This window comes from Olea europaea, chromosome 20 (genome assembly GCF_002742605.1).
Source record: "Olea europaea var. sylvestris chromosome 20, O_europaea_v1, whole genome shotgun sequence".
In the NCBI taxonomy this organism is placed as follows: Eukaryota; Viridiplantae; Streptophyta; class Magnoliopsida; order Lamiales; family Oleaceae; genus Olea; species Olea europaea.
This window is the reverse complement of record NC_036256.1, coordinates 17158279-17165721: the sequence shown is the minus strand read 5'-3', so window position 1 is coordinate 17165721 and position 7443 is coordinate 17158279.

Sequence of the window (7443 nt, the reverse complement as noted above, 5' to 3'; positions counted from 1 at the left end):
CAATGTAATTGCTTAGTTTTTCTTTGAATCTAACCAAATGCTTGTGCGATTGCTTAAGGTGGGCTGCAAGTTCATGTTATTGCAACTGTGAGGAAATCAATGATGGCTTTTGCATCTTTTTTTTCCTCAGTCACATTATGGAAAAGATGTCAAATCCTCATAAAACATTTCTCAAATACTTCACCTCTCCTCTTTTAAAGAGAAATTTAACCGTCATCGTTCTTTCATTTTTTTTTTTAAACTCATTTTCAATCATACATTTCATGGTACTACGTTTTTTAATAATTTTTGCTCTACACAATTCATTAACTTCTATCTAACTCTACTAAAAATAAGATTTTTAGCAAAACTAAATAGAGATTTATATATGTACAATATTGAATAAATTAAGCCAAATGGTTGTAAATTCATTAAATTTCATTCTATTGACAGGATGCATTTTTAAAAACATTATTTTTTAAATTCTTTAGTAAAATTTAAAGAAAAAGCAAAATCTAAGAGCTGATGGGACGACTTTGAAATCTTTAATTAAATCAATGACAAATTGTGGTGGTTGGAGTGTGGCATTTTTGTTTTCTAATTTTTTATTTATTTATTTTTCTGTGTGTGTTTAACAATGAAGGTGATTTTCTTTTTGTAAAAAAGCTAGTTTTAATACATTAGTTAAATGTTATTTTGCTTAATACCCCCTTATCATTTGCGGTCGTCATTGGAACGGTACTTATGTATCAATCCTGACATTTTTAACCTTATTTCAACCGTTTGCGTGAAATCACCATTTTAGTCCGCTATGGTTTATTTGACTGATAAAACTTAACAGGTCAGTATTTTTAACGAAATGACTACATATCCTTAATTTTAATCGTTAAAAAAATTAAAAAAATAAAACCAATACCAAAACAAAAACAAAAAACTAAGAAATGAAAAAAATACAAAAATTAAAAATTAAAAAAACTCTATGAAGCCTTTTTTCATTTTTTATTTGCCGTGAGGTCTTTTTCTATTTTTATTCCTTTCTACGTTTTTTTATTTTTGTACTATTTTAAATAAAGTTAGAAGTGTTGTAGTTTTTATTTTTTTTAAAGCGTTGTAGTGCTGATGGTGTAGTACATTTACTATTTCGATCCCTAATTATAAGGCTGTGATGATATTTCTTAATTCTTCCAAGCTTATTGATTGGCTATTGAGATAAATCAACCCATATCTTAGCGTGGTGATTAGGTAGTATGTGAGTTTGGATTTTCCATTCATATGCAACTGGCTGGGGCAAACCTTTCCGTCGATCGAACAATAGATTTGAGCCTTCTTTCTTCTGTATAACATATTAAAGGCTGCAATTTCCTCTATGATAATTTGGTTATTCAGTTTGATTTCTCATTTTAAAAAAAAAATAAAAAATAAAAAAGCCGATTTTTCTTGGATACAAGTTGATGTATTTTCTTGAAAGAGGTAAATTATCAGATATTAAAAGATGTCATTAGGAAACTTCTGTTATGATGTTACAACTTTTGTTATAACTAGGCTCGGTCCGTGCATTGCACGGGTTGTGTTTTTTCGAAGCTAAAGACTGCTAGAAGGGCCTCGTATTCGGCGGCGTTGTTCGAGGCTTTGAAGCCAAACCTCACTGCACAATTTAGCTTGTGGCCTTCCGAGCTTTCCAATACGATCCCTGCCCCTGCGCCAGCCTCTCCAGAGGACCTATCTACGAACAGTTTCCATGTGGGGGGCTCGACTGGTTCCATTATCACCTTCATTTCTAGGGCTTTGGCAAACTCAACCATAAAATCAGCAAGGGCCTGACCCTTGATGGCGGGTCGAGGTCGGAACGTTAGATCGAACTCATTGAGCTCGATTGTCCATTTTAGCTGGCATCTTGATGCGTCTATTTTCTGAATCACCTGCTTTAGTGGGAAATTGGTGAGAATTTGTATTGAGTGGGCTTGGAAGTATGGCCTCAGCTTTCTTGAGGCTGTGATAAGGGCGAGTGCCAGTTTTTCCATGTCCGGGTAGCGTGTTTCAGCTAGGAGAAGTGCTTTGTTGATGTAGTACACTGGCAATTAGCGCTCATTTTCTTCTCTGACTAGGACTGCGTTGACTGCCACGCCCGAAACCACTAGGTACAGCAGTAGAGATTCATCCGGTTGAGGTTTTGACAAGAGGGGCGCCTCTCTTTCAAAGCCTAGAAAGCTTCTTCACACTCCGAAGTCCATTGGAATTTCTTTTCTTGCTTCAGCACATTGAAGAAATGCAAGTTTTTATCTGTTGCTCTGGAGATGAAGCGACTGAGTGCGGCTATTCGACTGTTGAGACTTTGGACCTCCTTCGGTTTCTGAGATGACCTCATTTCTAGCAAGGCCGTTACTTTCACTGGATTCGCCTCAATTCCTCTCTGATTTACAATATACCCCAAGAACTGGCCCGATGCCACTCCAAAGGTGCACTTGAGGGGATTCAATTTCATATTATACTTTCTAAGTATCTGAAAATTTTGATCGAGGTGACTCACGTGTTTGGCTACCTGGAGGTTGTTGACCAGCATGTCGTCCACGTAGACCTCTATGGTTTTGCCAATGAGTTTGGCAAACATCATGTTGACCAACCTCTGATATGTAGCTCCGGCATTCTTCAATCCGAAGGGCGTGACTTTGTAGCAATACAAACCCCTATCCGTAATGAACGATGTAGCTTCATCATCAGGTCGGAACACGGGTATCTGGTTATACCCTAAGTGTGCATCCATGAAACTCAGTAGTTCATGTCCAGCAGTAGAATCCATAAGTTGATCTATTCTTGGAAGTGGGAAGCTGTCTTTGGGGCACGCCTTATTTAGGTTCGTGAAGTCCACGCATACCCTCCACTTTCCGCTGGGCTTTTTCACCAGGACCGGGTTGGATATCCACCTTGGATAGATGGCCTCTCCAATTAAACCACTGCGGCTAAATTTGTTTACTTCTTTTTTCAGTACCTCGTACCTCTCCGGATTGAGGGCACGCCTCTTCTGTCTACAAGGGGCATAGGAGGGATTGATGTTAAGGTGATGACAACTGATCCTAGGATCTATTTCCACCATATCTTCATGTTTCCATGCGAAGACATCCAGGTTCCCTTTCAGGAAGCTTATCGTCTCTGCTTTTGCTTCAGGGGACAATGACTTTCCTATACGCAAGACCTGGGGTCTTCTGGGTTGATGGGGAAAATCTCCAATTCTTCTATCGGGGTCGTATTTGGTTCAGAGTCAATTATTCGGGGATCTAACTCATCAAGAAAGTGTCCTTGTTCAAGGACCTCATCCATGTCGACGTCTCCCTCTTGTTCAGAGGTATGCCCTTCTTCAGGGGCGTCAAGCATTTCCACGTCCGTACTGACTTCAGCGGGTACCTCAGTTAGGATGACATTAACAGTTCGGGGCTCGGACTTTCACAGCGAGTTTAAGTAGCATGCCCTGGAGCCCATCCGATCGCCTCGGACCATACAAATCCCATGTTCGGTTGGAAATTTCTTGCACAAATAGTGAATGGACGTGACAACCCAATGATCTTTCAGAGCTGGTCTGCCCAATACTCCATGATAAGCCGATCTGTGATCTACCACCAAAAATTTCATGAAGTGCTGGGCTACTAAGGGTGCCGAACCCATTTCGATAGGCAGGGTGATCCGCCTTCCTAGGATTATGCTGTCCCCATTGAATCCGAATAATGAGTTGGTCATGGGGATCAACCCATGTTCTATTTACATTTTGTCAAAAGTGGAGGTGAACAATATGTTCACGGAACTGCCATTATCAACGAGCATGTGTTTTAATCCATTTCTAGCCACTACGGCTCTTACAACCAATGCATTACAATGGGGATGGTGAACCCCCTCTGAGTCTTCCTAGGAGAATGTGATTGGGGCCATCCTATTTGCTACTTTTGATTCGTTGACAATGTAAGTGATTATTGGGGGGTCCTTTGCTTCCCTTGTGTAATTTCTCTGGGCATTCTTGGTGTTGCCACCGACGTGGGTCCCCCAATGATAGTATCAATTTCCCTGATGACTTGGCTTCCAGAAAATTGGGCTTGGTTTCCCTGTCTGGATGGACCTCAGTCCCTTGATTCTCTTCTCTGAGGAGATTGTTCCCTGTGACCTCTCCCTCCCATCCTCGAGGAGGCGGATCTGCGAGGGTATTCATTCCTGCTGGAAGGGTGCGGGTTGCTTCGATCAGGGCGTCGATTGGCGTCACGGCACTCACTAGTGTTATGTCCATAGAGTTGATGAAACGTACAAAACCTTTCTCCTTCCAAGGGTCTGTTTGACCTCTTTTTCTTGTTATCAGCTCTTCCAGATGGTCCCGCTTCGGTAGGGGCATTATCATATGCCAGCACCGGTACTGCATTCAATGTGGCGGAAGCTAGGGCCTGTCCGGATGTGGGAGCTATTGTACGACCTGCTTGGGTCCATTGCTGAGTAACAAGGTGTACTGCGGGTCCTCGACCTACCTGCCTCTGAGGAGGTGGGAGTCCGTACGCAGCACGGTTGCGATGATCAATCATTTCTTCACTAACAATTTCCACTCTCATCATTTCCACCAACTCGTCATATGTGGAGGGATTCTTGTTGCGCACGTCCCTCCAGAACAAAGTGTTCACGTTGAGCCCACCCTTCAGGGCTGAAAGGACTTCTCTATTAGTGACCTATTCGCAGTAGGTGATTTAGTCTGTAAACATGGCGAGATAGCTTTTCAGCGTCTCTCCAGGGGCCTGCCTCATATCTTGAAGGCGTTGAACCGGTGCCTCTCCTTCCCTGCGTGAGAGGTACTGGTTCAAAAATACTTTCTTCAAATCTGGCTAACTTCTGATGCTTGGGGGAGAAAGCCTGTTGTACCATACCTCGACGGCCCCGCCTAGCGTTAAATGGAAGGCTCTGCATTTTAAAGCAGGCGAGACTCCCCTCAGGCTCATCTGTGTCATGTACTTGGTGAGGTGCTTCTCCGGATCCCCCTTTCCTTCATACTTGGGGATCTTAGAGGGCATGAAATTTGCTGGCATTGGGAAGCTTCGGATCTCTCTTGAGAAAGGGAGGTTATCATCATCATCGTCAATCTCATAAGATCGACAGGGCCCATCTGACCCTTCATCATCTTGAATGTTCTGGGAAGTGGAGGTGCTTCTCCTCGACTTCCCCAATCAACTAGGTTCCTCCTATCTCTCCTATTTCTAGGAGGAGGGAAAACATGTTCTTGTTTGTGATCTGGACGAGCTGATCATCTTGCTGGGTGGACCCTATTGCTAGGACCCTCCCCTATCCAGTCCAAGATGCTTACCGACCTTTGGTCCTCGTGTTTTTGAGGGAAATTGTCCCCCGAGCATGGTTCTGATGGCTAACTCCCTTGCACATAAGATGTGGCTTCGGCGTTCATCTCCCTTTTGAGGGAACGTTCTGTGTGCCAGCTCATGTGGCCTCGGGAGTGAGATACAGGGGCTTCCCACACCAGATAAGATCCTTGGGGCATTTGATAGCCCTGATGACCTTGAGCTTGCATGAGGAGTTCATGCATTGCCATATTCTAAGCTGCTATGTCTCTCATACCTGCAGCTATCTGAGTCATTCCTTCAGTGAGTATGGCTGTTCTTCCACCTTGGCGACGCCAGTGATGTGGTCTCTGATGAGTAACATTGTTATGGAGTACCTCTTCTTCAGAGGTCTCTCTCACGGGGTTGTCGTATTCATGACTATAGCTCATCCTACCTCTTTTTTCAAGGGTAGTGAGAACTTGGATTGTAACTCGACTTTATTCTTTTTCAAGAATATCCCCATTTCAGGGTTAGTCGCTAGTTTTCCGGTAACTTCTCCAATGAAAAATGCAAAACTTCGAATGGGAAGTGTTTCCCACAGACGGCGCCAATCTGTTGACCTCGAAAATTGATCCTTCCACGTGGCCAACCGAGAGCTACTCCACGTATTCCTCCCTGAGCAAAATCAGTGAATGGTCAGACGTACACGACCAGGACCAGCGAGGGTGGTGGCGGCCGTATACACTCTGACGGTCAAGTCAGGTTTAAGTGGTCGGAACAGTACCCAGGGACTGTGCAAATCAATGATAAAGGGGGAGGAGAAAATATATAAACTTGTTATGGAGTGCTATGTAGTAAGAATTTCATTACCTTTGCCTCTTGCCAAACCTTGGGTATTTATAGGTGGTATGAGCCGTTGGATGTGGGACGCGTGTATACATCTGACGGTATGAGGCGTTCGCTTATAGGCGTCAATTAGCCGCGTTTGTAAAGTAGGCTGATAGCTTGTCTCTTCTGAGTTGAATTGACATAAAATTGATAAGTCACATCATCTAGTCTCATGGAGACGTCAAATCAATTCAAACCTTAGGTGCAAGAAAGATCTTGGCACAAATCTCTTTTTGAAATTGGCGGCGGATCTTCTAATCGGGGTCCACTTGGCCTCGGCCTCGGGGGCGAGGTACTTTTGGTCAGGTCAGTACTACTAGGTTGCAGGCATTGCTGACATCACTTCAGAAACACTTCGGACGGGTCTTTACCATGTCGGAATATATAGTGGTGAGTGTTCCGAGGCGTATCAAATTGGAGCGTAACACATATTTCATCTTAAAACACAGGCTGTGATAGAGGCTAGTTTTATCTCACCTCTTCTCGAACTGCTTCGAAGTGCAGAATTTGGGATAAAGCGACAGGCTGCTTGGGTTATTTCAAATGCCACGTCTGGGGGACTCACGAGCAAATCAAATACAATTCTTTGCAACCATTATCTAATGCACTAGGTTATTGTACATTTGGGTTGAGTATTAATGCTATATCTTGGTGGCAGGTTCTTGGTGCACGAGGGTTGTATAAAGCCATTGTGTGATCTTCTAGTTAGTCCCAACAAAGTGGAGATCATCAAATGCTGCTTGGCTGGTGTTGAGAACATTCTGGAGGTTGGAGAAGCTGAGAAGAATCAAGATATCGCCGAAGATGTGAATGTCTTTGCGCAGATGATTGGTGATGCTGGGGGTCTACAAAAGATTAAGAACCTCCAGACTCATGACGATGGTAATATACTTGAAAAGGCCGTAAAGATGCTTGAAACATATTGGCAGGAAGAGGATGATGAGCAGCAGCTGTCCACAATCTGAGTGTATTTGTTGGACGGTAATGGTTGATTTCCTTTGTTTTCTGCCAAATATTTTAAGGCATGTTTCGTCACACTAATGGAGTGGATAAGACTTTTTACCTTTTTACAAATTAAATCTAAATTTTTTATATGTATCACCTACAATTTTAAATCTTTAAAACTTTATATCCCACCCCACCCCACCCCACCCCACCCCACGCCATCCCATCCCATCCCACTATCCCAGTCCCCTCTGCAGCAATGCTCAACTTCCAAATCAAGAACTTCAAGAGAAACGAGAGAGAGAGAGAGAGAGAGAGAGAGAGAGAGAGAGATCAG